The following is a 15,609-nucleotide window of genomic DNA, read 5'->3' as shown; positions in this document are numbered from 1 at the left end:
AGGGGCATATACATTAAAGAGAGTAAGAGGGATGTTATCAATAAGCAAGTTAACAATGACCCAACAACCATTATCATCACATTCATGAGAAACTGAGGAAATATGTAACTTTTTGTCCAACAAAATCACAACACCATTTTTATCAACAGTGGGAGAGCGAAAAACATGACCCACCTAATAACGCTTAAGTTTTAAAGCCTCTGCCTCCGAGAGATGAGACTCCTGAAGGAGGTCAACATAAGTTTTGAGTTTGGTCAGGTGAGATAACACCCGTTGCCTTTTAATGGGATTATTCAATCCCTTAATGTTCCATGACGTAACACGGAATTGAACAGCAAAAGAAAATAACTAGCAATATCAAGCTCATTAAATGCAAGAGCAAAGTAGAACAAGGAAAATGAATAAATAGCAATGAGAGAGAAGAAAGAGACGTAAAGAAAAGCAAGAGGGAAAGAGGAACAAAAAAGACAGGAACAAAAAAGATCAAGTAGACAGTACACGTTCAAAACTAACGACTGAGATACATACTTACGAAACGGAAAAAACGCAAACGAGGACGGGGGTGGTGGCGCCAAGAGGAAGATGACGACGACAACATCAGGAGAGCGGGCACCAGATCTCTATTACTACAAGTCCAGTGGGCAGCACACAGAGACATAGGGATATGTCGGGGATGGAAAAAAGAGGGAGCCATCTGTAAATAAGAAAAAGGGATAAGTGCACGAGTTGAGGAATAGACAAGAAAATAAGAAGTAAACAACGGCAAATAGGTAAGAGAAAAATGACAACAATAAGAAGAAACATCAGAGAGAGAACAAATTCAGCAACACTGAAGAGTCCCCAGCATCTTCCGAGACAATCAGATCGGTCTGGATACATCCATAACATCAGGACTATGTTGACGGAGGAACGCTTGCAGGACGGCAGGATCTTCGTAGGTGGTGGTTTTGTCTTTGTATGTGACCTTGAAAAGGCACGAATGGAGAAGACCATATCGAGCATTGAGGGCCCTGAGTTGTGGGCGCAAGTCCAAGAATCTCCTCCGTCGATCCACAGTAGCCTTAGAGACATCTTGAGATAAATACAACCAATGACCTTCCCATTGGATTTGTTTCTTGAGTTTAGCGGCCGAAAGCACCTGCAGAAGATCAGTGTACTGAAGGAACAGCATGATGACTCCTCTAGGTTTAGTAGAGACTTTAGGACTAAGACGGTGAGCCCTTTGGATGTTGATGGAGGTTAAAGCCGGGGCATCTAGAATCTTTGAGAGAAAAGATTGAAATAACACAGTAGGATTGGACCCTTCTGTAAGTTCAGGAAGACCGTATAAGCGGAGGTTATTCCTACGGTTTCTGTTTTCCAAATCCTCTGTCTGTTTCTTAAGTAGAAGGACCTCCGCCTCCAGATTAGGGATGCGTGAGCAAGAGGACTGAAGAGATTCTGTAGATTGCTCCAGGATGAGGACACGGGAGTCCATGGATGACCCCTTGTCCTGCATGGCCTGCATATTTTTAGTGGTAGCCTCCATGAAAGGTTTGAGAGCCCTTAATTCTTCCAGAATAAGGTCCATGAATGAAGATGCTGAGGTACTACCAGGAGAAGGAGGATCCTTTTTGAGACATTTGGTGGAAGCTAAGGTGGAAGATATTTTGCCGCCAATTTGAGATTTAGGAATAGCACCATGTTGAATGTCGGGCTTCAACAATGTGTTTTCTGCCAAGTCCTGAAGTGGGGAGTCAGAATCTGAGCCGGCAGGTAGTTTTGTGACCACAGAAAGTTTCAAGTTGCGGATCTTCCCCCGTGGAAGGCTCAAGGAAACCGGTGAGAAGGGAAGTGAGAGATCACAATGTAGAGATCAGAAGTACAGCTGCGGTCAAGCAGGGGAGAGACCTGAAGTATACACTTGATGAGGAGTGCGGAAACGTAATAAAAATTTTACAAGCGTAGAAACAAGCTCACAAAGTCCCACTGCTGAGGAAAAGTCACTTGAGTGTAAAAAGAAAATACAGGATAGGTAAATGAGCGCGCAGAGTTAAATAACCACAGCCAGTTATAATGTGAAACATAGAACTGATAATGCAGAGCCAGGTTAAGCATTAGAGGCAAAAAAGTCAAAAAACTGAGGAGGCATGCTTAAGAGAGCAATATGCAGGAATAGTGAGGCAGGTGACATATTCCCAAAATCTGGTTGCATATGAAAAACAAGTCAAGAGGCGGTGGTATAAATAAGAGTCAATATAGGCATCGTCATTCCTCATTTAAAGCTCTTCAGGATAGCAGAAGAATATCCTGCGTCACAGGAACATATTGTGGTGTGAGAAGAATGTGAAGCACTCAAAATGGCGGCCGGGATGATTAAATCCGATTAGCGGCACAACTAAAAGCTGACAGAGCCTGCAAGTGAAAGTACATTAGTAGCAGAACTCACCGCTTGACATAACAATAGTATCCATGTGAAGAGGAAATGCGAGGGAAGGCATGAGAGGAGCGGACAGCTCAGTGCTCGATGTGCGTAGCTCCCTCAAAATGGCGGTCGGGCCGAACCGGCAGGACCGCGGCGAGCAGAATCGCTAAAACCACTCAAAAATCTATAAATATGAGGGCGCTGGGCTCACCTCATGTTCCCATCACCAGTGCAGTCCGTGAAATGCTAGAACGTCCCGTTAAACTGCCGTAAGGTGCAAAACTGCGGAGGTCAGCGCCGGAGCTCCGGATCTACGGCGCCATTCCCGCTGACGCGCAAGCCACGCCCCCGGAATCCTAATTTTTGGAAGAAAAATTGATGCGATATTTCCAGATTGACACGTAAAGCAAGATCTTGAAGGACAGATATATGCCGCTGAGTTTGAGTTTGAATCAATGAAAGATCTTGAGCCAAAAATACCATATTGTCTCTACATATACTACGCTGGACTTGACCTTCTTTTCAGGGTCATCCCCAAACATTTTTGCCTCCACCGTCCTGTTTTCTGAACCCATTTTTGTTGGCTTTTAGGACTTTGCCCAATTTACCACTTCGAAACAGTGCTAGCATGCTTGTGCTCTCACCTTTAAAAACTGTATAATTGTCTTAGACCAAATTGGTACATTTAATTTACTTGTAAGTTCCTAGTAAAGTGCTACTTCCTGTACCAAGGGCCAGTAAATTAAATGCTACAATTGGGCTAAGGGGATTATTATCAGGACTCAAGAAATAAGTAAGCCTGTGATAAAAAGAACAGGAAAAAAAATCACAAAATATCGGAAATTAGAATACATGAAAAAATATAGTGACAAAGGGGAGATTCGGCCTTGTACGTACACACAGAAGAGCACAAAAGACTTTCCAAACTGACAGAGGTGGACATCCCTAAAAAAAGAGGGGGGGGAGTTGGGAATCAGGAGGGAGATATATTTGAGAATAAAGCTAACAAAATCGGGCAATAGTTTCGCGAGTAAATTGTGGTTTGACAATTAGACCAGAATAGTAACTTAAGGGAGTCAAATATCCCAAAATCTCAAAGGTCCAAGTGAGACAAATGTATCGGAAACAATGTATGTTTAAAAGCTGAGAACCAAAACGGAGAATTAAAGGAAGAGTTAAGGGGAAAAGCAAATGGGTGCCTATGGGGCTGTCCAGAGTCAGCCTCATGAGGTGGGGAATCTCGCCGTGTGTTTGGCTGGATACACCATCGTGAGCGGGTCTTCAAACAAAGTACTGTGCTGAAGTACCTCAATGATGGTCTCAAAATTGTAGGAGTAGTATCTCCACAGTTGCCAGAAGTTCAAGGACAGTCCCAGTTGGCGGGAGCGCTGAACTGTGTTTATAAAGGGGCTGTCAATATTGATGTGAGTCACTGCAGCACATATAGATAGAAGACAAAGCCTAGAGGGATTGTTTCTCTGGAGGAAGATATCTCTTCCTGCGCAAAAACAATTCTCATTTAAATGCAGGTCCCCTTGCACCATGGGGCAACGGCGCCTGCATTAGCACTAGTCTTCCTGAAGTGCACCAGCGCTATGAGAGAGCCGGAGTGTGCCATGTATCAGTAGATATGGTGATTTTCTGCTCTCTTCCTGTCACACAACACAGCAAGCAAGTTGCCTTGCTGCACTGCATTGCGTGAAAGGTTAGTAAATCTGGACCTGTGTATTTGTTCTTTTGTGCTTATTTGTTTTTTCAGTAGAGCACCAAAACCAAATAAAAGTATTTTCATGTTGATTGCATCAAACACCTTTTTTTTTAATGTTTATGTGTCTCATCCTTGCTTATATTTTTTCTGGTATCTCCAACATTGCCAGTGGGTTCATTGTCAGTCTCTATTTCAGCAACTGTGGAATACACAACTTGTTTGTGTGCCTACATTCTTCATGGCATCTTGTTTCCTTGATTATTGAAACTTGGGAAAGTCTGTTCTCTGATTCATGATGATGGCACTGTATACTGGTGGAAAAGACAGGGAAAATAATACCACAGTTATGAGAAGTGATGGCAGCCAAAGATAGCTGGGAGAAAAACATTTGGACTGGGCACTCGCGAAATGGAAGTGACAGATCACACTGTAGAGCTGGTGACACAGGCAAGGGTTAGAAAGCAATGGATAAGCCACTAAGTGATCTTTGAGACCTACTGACTTTGTCAATGTTTTAGCCATACTGTACAGCATCCCTAATGATTAGGCTGGCTGGCTCATTTTATAGGCATACACACCACGCATGCGCTTTCCTACAAAGTGACGTAGCTGCTTTTTTACAAGTTTGATCTGCAGATAAAAAGACAATAGCAGTCAAAGGAGTTTTTGTCTAAGTGTGTGTGGGCGGAGCAACACAGAGGGCGCAGGTTGGTGGAGTAATGCCAGGGTGGTGAGGAGAAAGCCTAGGTGACAGAGAAGAAGCAAAACAAAGGGCAGGGGATGGAAGCAGCAAAGCAGGCAGGAATAGGGAGAAGAAACAACAGATGAGATAAGAAATGCGCATGCGCGGGCGTGCACGCATGTGCAGTTTTCTTAAGCAGTATTTCTAATGGCGGAGAAGAGGAGGAGGGCAGCCCGGGGGCACTGCGGTTAAAAGTTAAGTGGTTTTTAATTGTTTGAAGTTAGTGTTAAGGTATATCTTAATAGGGAGGTGGAGGTAGGTGGCGGGCCAACTCCGCTCCGCTGCGGAGTGTGTGGAGTTTTGCCTACTCCGCGTTCTCCGGGGAACGCGGAGTGGCAACACTTTGCACACCCCTAGGCGGAGCAGAATTCTCCGCCCACGGTTATTGTTCATATCCCCCATAATGTTTAACCAGTTGACAGCACTTCAGTGGAATGACATTTTGGACCACTGGAATGGACGTATTTTACAATGGATTGAATTACTTCCAAGATGCTTCTTGACACAGTCTGCTGTGAGCTTGGGGATACATAAGGTGCGTGTTCTAAATAAAACTAGATACAATAAACATTATTCTGTCTCTGACATCACTCGTCGGCGGTATGTCTATATTGCAGTTGAAATATCAACCTTTTTGGTCTATCATTCGTGCTGTCACTTCTAGGTGAATCTGGGGGCTCATTTAATAATCGTGTTAGATGATTTAATAATAAATTATGCACTTGCTGCTACAATCCCTTTCTGATTTGCAGGTCACAAGCCCGAATCCCTACAAGACCAATGCAACCTTACATTCTTCTGATATATAACATTGAGTGCTATTAAGTTTGTAATGGAAACCCCGGCAACATATATAGGGGGTCATTATGATTGCGGTTTTTCCGCATCCTCGGGGCCGGCGGAAGCCACCGCCGGCCCCAAGGATGCGGAAAAACCGCAGCGGACTGACCAAAGACCCACCGCCAGATTAGGATGGCTGGTGGGTCCTGGTTTCCGTCCGCAGCTTTTCCGCCGCGGTCGGATTACAACCGCGGCGGAAAAGCTCTAATATGGTGACGGTGTCTTCCAGACACCGTCCACCATATTAGGATGGCCAGTAAATTATGCTTTTCCGCGGCGGGTTTTCCGCCGTGGAAAAGCATACGGAACTTCACTGCGGGGGCCCGTTGCGGACCCCCTAGGTGAAGGGGGCGGTGGGGGGTGCACATGGGGGGTACCTATGGTACCCCCCTGCATTTTCATGCAGAAAGCGGCAGGCACCGCGCGGTGCCTGCCTCTTTCTGCATGCAAATGCAATGCGTGCATTTTTAACATTGCCGCGGGTGCAGCTTGAAGCTGCACCCGCCGCAATGTTAAAAATAGAGGATGTGACCGCCAGGGTGGCGGTCACATCCTAATTGCACAGGAGGGAACTCCGCATGCCATGCGGAGGTTCCCTCCTGCTCTGGGGTCGCGGACGGACGCAAGTCCGTCCGCGATCCTAATCGACCCCTTAGTGTATAGACAGGAAAACACTGATATGAAGCAGATGTTTATTTAAAAAATAAGCTATTTTATGTAATTTAGAATATATACAGTTGCTCTGTGCAATTGGAGCTACAGAGCCAGTTTGAGGGGTCACTGCTTATTGCTGACATTTGAAGTGACCTGTAGATGCTGAGTGTTGAGTTATCTTTACAGGGTGAGTGAATTCGGTGCCTCTAATTAGTAACTAGATAGATATTCGCGGTAACACCTCTTGCTAAAAAGCATTTATGCATGAATGAGCAGAATAAATACAGCTCTATTTGCTTTTACATTTTTGAGACGTTTTAAGGCAGCCTTCGATAGGGAAGAACGCTTTTTTGGCATTTAGTGTACATTGACCTGAGGAAACGAGACTATTAACATTCAGAAGTTGTTTTTTACACATAGGGGTAGAAGTTGGTAAAATCAGGAAGGAAAGGAGTCCGGGTTACGGTACATTAAGCTCTCAATCAGGTGGAACTAAATGGTTACATTGTTGCCATAATACACCCAGAAAAAATGCAGGTTCCTTTGAACATATACCATTCCACAATATATATGTTTTTGCAGCAGCAACCAATACAAGAAATGTAAAATAGAACATTGCGCTGCTTGTGATTAAAAATGGATTTTCCTAAAAGAAGTCACATCAGTGCAAAAAAGTAATGACATTTCTTTTCTGTGACACAACCAAAAAACAGAATTAGTCACGTACTCAAAAATAATGATATTCTTAAAAAGAATCATATTCTTGAAAATAAATTCTGAAAGCGACTTATGTTAAAAACGCCACATTTTACTTTTAAAACGCTATTCTATAATTTATTTATTTTATTTATTTATTTACGTTTGCCCGTGGGCGTCTTGGCGCTAAGATTACAACATAGAATCTCTGAGGGTGCCTAATGGACTCTGATGCCGGTAGACTGGGGGAGAGTCACGTTTCAGCGGTAGTAGGAGCAGATTCACTGACAAGTGTTAGGTAAATGAACTGCACATCAACATTTGTGAATGTATATTTAATAGTGACAAATGGCAAAGTTCTAGGAACTTGGCTTTTCCGAAAAATGTTAAGTATGTGTGGTTTACCTGGAATCACGATGCTATTTCAGCAATGAAATGTTCCCTGGGCTTGTTCAGACGTGCATGAAATTGTAGGGTATTACTTTCCAGGAGTTACATGTCAGAAAGTCAAGACTAAAAGACACTGACTTCTTTTAAGGTGAACATCAAAATCTATTTGAATTTGAAAACTGAAGTGTCTGAAAAAAATGAAGATGACAGCTGCAAACGAGTCATGGATTCGGTTCTCTCTTGTATGAAACTTTGAAAACACGCGCGTGCGATCAGCGCACGCACACACATTCAGTCTCACGACCTCTTCACACTTTGGTAACCTAGTCCAGTCAAGGCGCTTTCTGTTCCGTACCAGTTCCCAGCAGATTGGAATCTTTCCCTCTGCTTGCAAGATTCGAATGGGTTAATCATCAGTCCTTCTGACAAAGACAGTGCAGTGAGTAGCTGTAACTTACCTTTGTGGTTCTCCTGAATTCCAGGAGAAAGCCAGGAGTATTAGTGTCTTAGCTGCGGAATTCAGGAGTAAGGAAGGTGTGCTGCAAGACCAAGTTATAGTCAATTCTTTGTGAAGTGCAGGGCTAGCTTCCAAAGCTCTCTAAATCAGTTTTTATACCACTGGGTAGATGTACACTTCTTTATCATCATGAATACAGAGTATAAACCCACGAGTAAAATATTAGGTTCTATCTTCTATGGCCGTGAAACGTACAAGATGAATAAGAGTGTAAAAGTGAGCAGTTTGAATGGATGGGTTGGTGAGTGAAATCGGTTGAGTACGTGGGTAGGTGAATATTTTGTGGCTGAGTTCCTGATTCACAAAGATTTTGGAGACGGACATCTAGAAATCATAAACATAAGCCTACAATTTTTTTAGATTTACGACTTTCTAGGTTGCACAAAAGCTCCCAGAAAAACACATGGGACTCTACCAAGCGGTCAATTTCCATGAATACACTGCGCACAGAGGAATGTCTGCCATCTGGTTTGACCACACATCAAATGAGCATTTCAGGGCAATTTTGAAGTCAATATCCTAGTTTCCCGGGGAACACAAGCATGCCAGAAACGTTTGAGACATTTTGATGGATATTGTCTTATCTTGTATTGAATTGTAGTGCAAGCAGTCTGATTCTCCAAGAGAGAACTTCACCATCTTGAATTTGACAACATGCGACTTTTGAGACATCCACGACCACAGGAAATGGGTAACTTTACACTGTTGAGAAAAGGGAGTGGGACATAAAAAAGACACTTGGAGATTGGTTCACGGGAACTACCTAACAATGGCGTGCCTGCCTATTCTCTTTAAAGACTCCTGCTAAGAGCACGGCCCGGAGGTTTCACATGGTGGACTCTGATTCCTAAGGTCCCATGTGGTCCATCATAATCCTACTACATTCATAATGTTTTGACAACACAAACTAATGTATCCTACCTGCTCGGCTTGTCTACCGTGGCCAACTTACATGAGACCACCTTCGAGCAGGGGAAAACACTCATTGGGTGAGAGAGGGAAAGATGCTACAACAGCCTACACATGGAGACTTGGAGATCTTGACACCATTGGTCTGCTGCTAAGGTGGAAAGTGGCCATTGCAAAGCAGGAGAGGAGCTCAACCTGAGGTGGCAGAGGCGTCCAGCTAATGGCTGTTGAGGCAGGCATGCTGGGGCAATGGTGTAGAGCCATCTGCCGCTCAGAGTGCAAGCAACAAAGCATACAAAAGGGTTTTCCCAGACCTGGGTCCCGTGCATACTGTGTCACTTGAACCAAGCTATACCTGGCTGATGAGCTCTAACTAGAGAGAAACTGGCCCTGGGTTACTTTTGTTCTGGTTGAAGAAGGATCTGATCTGGCAGTTCGTTGGACTGTTCACATTGGAGCAGGACCAAGACAAAATTGTATAAGTCTGGGTCTAAACTGAGGTTGCATGGTATGCAAAATAATGATGGATTTGGATGCAGCCCAAGTAATTGCCAGTGGCTGAGATTAATTCAAGCATTCCATCCATCACTCTTTGTCTGCTTAATTGGGTTGCCCCAAGTGGAACAGATATGCTCAGGCATGGCTTCCGTGCACATTGTGTCACTGGAAACAAGCTATACTTGGCTGATGAGCCCTAACTAGGTCGACACCGGTCCTGAGTTGCTTGTTTTGCAATACAGGGAAGACCTGGCCTGGCAGTTTGGGCAAGACTGGTCCCATTGGAGCAGGGTCGATATTGATTTGCATATGTCTGGGTCCAAACTGAGGAGGCAAATATAGTTTAGGATGTGTCCCAAGTAATTACCAGCAGCTGAGATTAATTTAAGCATTCTAATAACTAATTTACATCAACCCTTTACTGAAGAAGTTTCGAACCCCCCTTAGCTTTCCTTCTTTTTACCTGATTTCATATTAATCGTAATTTTATGTTTCACTTTCTATACTTTTATATGTTTTCTACACTGCTGTGAATTTTTCAAGTTACCTCACTAAATTTCTATACAGCATAAGGAATGCTTTAATGCTTATGCTCTTTTCTCATCCCCTCTTTCTGATGTCTTTCTTTCTTTCTGATACATTTATTATTTATTTGAATAGTTTTATAAAGCGCGAACATGACCCATACGGGTATCAGAGCGCTGCACAAAGTGGCGTAAGTATGAGCACAACAACAAAATGGATCAAAAGAGGTAGCAATCAAAAGGTCAAGGGGAGACACACAAGCTCTAAAAGGGGGCAAGGGGAGTCAGCCAATCTAGTGACACCTGCAAGGTTTCTGCAGAGAAGAAACATAAACTCAATTGAAACAGCACATTAGAAATATTATCCAGACCAGAGAAAGAAATAGATTGAGATAATATCTGGATTAAGGCTGTTGAAGGTCATTCAGGAGTAGCCATTTGGCATGTTTTTTAAAAGAGGCAGTAGATAGGTTTGTTCTGATCTCTGGGGGAAGAGCACTTCATATTCTTGGAGCAAGACCAAAGAAAGCACAATTATAAGTTATTTTCTTATTGAATTTGGGAGTTTTCAATAATAGGGTGTTAGATCTTCTTAAGTTCCGACTCAAGCCTGATAGCTCAAGTTCTTTTGACAGGTGAACGAGGGTGTTGTGATAAATTGCTTTGTGCGTCAGGCAAGCAATCTTGAACCTGACCTTTGCTTCAATGGTCAGCCAGTTTAGTTGAATTAGGTCCGGCGTGATGTGGTCATGTTTTCAGGAGCCAGTGATGAGTCTGCCTGAAGCGTTCAGGGTGGCTCTAAGCCAAACTAGTTTTAGGTAGCCCAGCAAGGGTCACCAAACCATTTTCCAAGCGTGTGATAACTAGGGATTGTAAATCTGGCTGGATGGATACATTTCATATGTAATTATGCTATTTGCAGAGAACTCATTATATTGAATCTATGGTTATTACATCGTTGTTGTAAATTTTATAATTTTATCATTATTCTACTTGGTTTATTTATATCTCAATAAAGCTTTTTTTTAAACTTAAAAAAAACATAGCAAGGCAGTGGTTATTTTGCAGATAATTTCCCAACATCCCATATGCTTTTCCAACGTTCTGGTAGCATATGAGAGGAGAGAGATTAGGCAACACATTTTAGGGTCCTCTGTGTCATCACTTGTCTTCTTCAAGAAAGTAGTAATTATTCCAGTTTACAAAATAGGTTGGAACTTTTCCTCAATATAAAGATTCACTGAGAATGGTTCTAAATGGCAAAGCAATTCCTGAATAAAGTGACTTTCATTCAAAGTGAGGCCAAGGATCTAGAGGAGATGCAGAGTATATATTGGTCAATAAGGTTTGAAGATCATCCTCTGAAATCAAGTGTACATTTTCTAAGAATACTGTACGCGAGGGAATATCCACCTCAACTGGATTAAAATAAGTTGCCTCAATTTCTTTCCCAACATTGGAAATCTTTCAATAAAATATGCTTTAAGACAATCCCAGAGCTGTTAGGAAGGAGGTGATAGTCTTTTGAACAATATTTGAATAATCTTTCTCTGAAAGAAAATTCTCTGTTTGATCTTAAAAATCATCTATTTTTGTAAAACATTTGTATAAAATCCTCAGTCTGTAGATGGATGAGAATGTCATTTACATTCAGCTCTCCTAATTTTGTTTTTGCTGTCTTTGTTTCTTGAGAATACGAGACAGTGTATTTGGTCCTGGTATTGTTAGTTTTTGACAATAGTTAGGGATTCATAGCCTTACTCATTCAATTACAAAAATAATTGCTAATAGACTCTAATCCACACTGTAAAGAGGCCTGAGGTTTGCACTAACCAGGTCTCAGGTAAAAACAATACATTTAATCCTTGTTTGCTTATGAAGCCTTCAATTTCAAGTGCACGTTTTAGGCGAGGGCTGGTATTTAAATAGGCACATTTTATAATACTTTCATCATCAGTATTCCTGCAATTGATATCATAACGGTTTCGAGTCAATATATCAATGGGACTTAAAAATATTTACCTTTATTATTAAATATTTCAGATAAACCAATAGAAGAATGAGGTAGTGCTTGAAGGTCCTTAGAGCAAAACTTCAATAATCTTGCATTGTGAATGATCTCTCGCCCACGCACTGATGAGAACAGATGGGCTTGCCTTTGGTGCACCTGTAACTGGCATCGTCTGTGGGGCCGCACACAGTCCCTGGTTAAATATTGACCAAGGGGCTTGTGCATACTCTAAGCAGAGTCCCCAAGATCACGAAGTACTCGATATAGCAATAGCTTCTCCTTATGCAAAAAGTCAAAACTATGAAAGAAGGGTAGAAGCAAATATGTTAGACTCAATGAAACACAGTTAAAATGTCAGTTTACTCTTGTGGTAGTTCCTCTCATATGACATAATTCAATCCCTCCCAAGGCTGGCTTTACCGCTGGTGGCGCTGGTGCGACAATATTTTTTTGCACCACCCCATTGACCTTCTTTTTCACAAACTCCCTCACTACTATCCTTCAACAGGGAGTCTTAGCTCACCACAGCCTCTCTCTAACATACATTTAATTTTTTTTATAGTGCAACTCATATTTCACTTATACTCAATTCATTGATATTCTTGGTACGCGTTCTTTACAGCAGGCACATTAACCGTCTGTGCTTCTTTATGATGAGGCAATCTGCCACTAGACAAAACTACGATCTCTCTACTCCAGGAACATTAATCTCCAGAGTTATCTTGACATTTTTATTAATGCCTAAAAACTGCTGGACACATAAGGAACTCTGCAGAACATACTTTAAGTTAATTTATAAACAAACTGACCCTCAGCCACCCCCCCCCTTGAAGGAAGACCTGCCAACCCACACGGTGCCACCGTGTAGCACACGATATCAGCTCCCATCACATGGTCACCCAGTGAATAGCCGATATCACTGGGTAACAGGGAAAATTAACTGAAAACCACTGTAAACAGTGGATTTCCAGCTTGTTTTCTGAACTGCCAACATCCATTAAGGGATGTGAAGACACCCCAGGTCATCGGCACCAGCCTTAGCAAGCTTTTTTTTAGAGGGGATTTTGGGGCAGGGTGGGGACAAACATGTCTTTTTTAGGTACTTCTCAATAGGAGGCCTCGCCCCCTTCTCACACTGAGCAATTTTGTTCAAGTTGGCAGGTATGCAAAGGTCAGCACCAGGTGCGGCTGCACCGGTGCATCACCCTAAGGCTGGCCCTCATCCCTCATCTTCACAAAACGGTTGCCTAGGATTCCTAGTTGAATACTGATCATGGGGTTCCGTATGCTCCCGTATGCTCCCGGTCACGTGTCCCAGATCAGGAAGTGCTTGCTAAAACAAAGGCTCCTACTCGACTGCCACACTCGTCACTGGACAAATAGTTTAGCACATTTCTCTCTCTTAGCAGGTGCACTACTCCTCTTCTCACATAACATATAACCAAAGCTTCACAAAAACTAGACCATTTTTTCTGTCACTGCTTGCTTTACCATTTTTCTGATATATAATTGCCTCACTCAAGAATCATGGGACCACATCTCAAAGCCAGTGGTGTAACACAGGCCCCCACAGCCCCCGCGGTCAGGGGGGCCAGAGCTGTAGGAGGCCCCCTCAGCACAGTACTCAAGCCTGAGAGCTCCAGATTAAATCCAAAGCGGGGGCACCTCCATGTTCCTAGCAGGGGTCCCCTCAACTTTCCGTAAGCCACTGCTCAAAGTTAGTTTTGCAAATAAGTTTGACTTACTCATGCAACTGGATTTTTTTTCTCACAAGAGTTAAGCCAAGATTTCCCATTCAGAAAATGTGCATTTACTCACAAGTCGATTCACAATTCAATAAATCTAGAAAGGACAGAAAGTGGGCGTTCTAGTGCGGCAGTGGCTCTAACATTTGGAAAATAGGGCAATGTACTTGTCTATGTATATTTCCAAACTGTTGCTTGATTCATTCTACCCTGTCATGGACAGGAGTAAATGCCACCCTAGGTTGGGAATGGGAAGTGAATATCCACAACATTGATGTCAGCTTAGGGGAAGGGACTTCTCCATGAAAATAAATGTTTGCCCCATGAAGAAATCCAAATTTACCAGGCTGCACTGTAATTGCACTCATGTGCAACATTTTTAAATGCAAACTTTCCACTACGCAAATCAAGCCTGTAGAAAAATATTTTTAGGAATGTAAATGCAATTCACAAAAGATGTCTGTAGCAGCTTTTCAATAACATTATTGAAAACATTTGTGAACCCGCACTAATCCAAACTGTGCACCGGACCTATGGCTATAGATGTGGAAAATGTTACAAGAATCAAGCTCAACAATTATCAAATCACGCGCGCGGCAACAAACTATTTAATCGTATTCGACCAGACTTGAAAAGACTGCCCTCTATGCTGCTGCAAAGATAAGATCGAGAACCCATACATTTTAGGGCTGGTCACATGCAAAGAACATGCTGTCAACTAATAAAGTTTTGAACAACTCTGATAAATTAATATCTGAACGCATTTTCCCAGCAGGAATGTTTCAAAAGGCGTCAGGGTGGAACAAAGATAAATCTTTGCACTGCAATTTAGCAGAAGTGATGTATCAGATGCGAGGAATGAATTATTATCCTTTACGGTAAAGGGAAGGTCCATGAAACATGAATATTACTGCTTGGAAGCCTGTAAAAGTGAGCACAAGGGTGATTTACAGAAACTGACAAAACAGATAAAGATCTTTACTTCAAATGAGCATCTTTCCTTTCTGTTGAACAAGGATAAAAGCTGTTTGATTTTATTGAAAAAAACTAGGACATAAAATTACACGTTTGCCACAAAGGTAACTGATATGTTATTATCTACAAAGAGCTTTTGTGCAAAGTATTAATGTCACCTTCAAAGTCATCAGCAGAAAGCCTGGATTTGTTTAGCATGATTTTCTAGGTGTAAGTGTAAATGTGTGAAATGGCATTTAAATCGTATGAAGTGCATGTAATGTATTTCTCTTATGGAAATTGTGCACAGCAACCAATTATTGTATAGTGGACTGCTTGACTTCCTGAGAATCCTCGGACACCCCTTTGTTTTATATGGACACCATTTGAGCACTACGCCGTCTACACTTCGCTTGTTTGTGATAACATTCATATGGTTGTTTATGAATAAAAAGAGCATCACTCATGGATGTTGCAGAGGCTGGTTTTTGGTTTTGATTATACATAGATGAAAAGACCCCCACAGAACCATTGTTGTTCCTTTCGTATATTGTACCCCAGTTTTGGGTAGGCATAAGGGGGTTGGTCCTGTATGTTTTTGCACAAGACAATCAAGGACTGCATAAACCCTCTGCCAGACCCACCTATTCCTCACTCCACGGAAAAGCGTATTACCATCAACCTGTTCTTCAGTGAAAAAATACAGATCTGACAGCCCATCAATGACACTAGTCTCACTTCAGCTCTTACACCTACCCCTTTCAGTAGATCCCCAAATGGTCAGCCTATCTCTTCCAGAAGTCGCTGACATACTCAACTTCCTCGAAGCCACTTCTTATGAAGATGATGTCTTACAATTGTCCTTCATCAAAGCTTTTCCTGGGGATCTCTCTTACCCCTTCCTAATATTGCCAATGCCTCCCTCACTCAAGGTATCATCCCAGAAGCTCTCAAGACAAGGCAGATTCTCCAACTTTTAAAGACACCTACACTAGACCCAAATGACCTCACACAATA

This window comes from Lissotriton vulgaris, chromosome 8, assembly GCF_964263255.1.
Source record: "Lissotriton vulgaris chromosome 8, aLisVul1.2, whole genome shotgun sequence".
Lineage (NCBI taxonomy): Eukaryota > Metazoa > Chordata > Amphibia > Caudata > Salamandridae > Lissotriton > Lissotriton vulgaris.
The sequence above is the reverse complement of the archived record's forward strand: the minus strand, read 5'-3'. Positions refer to the sequence as shown.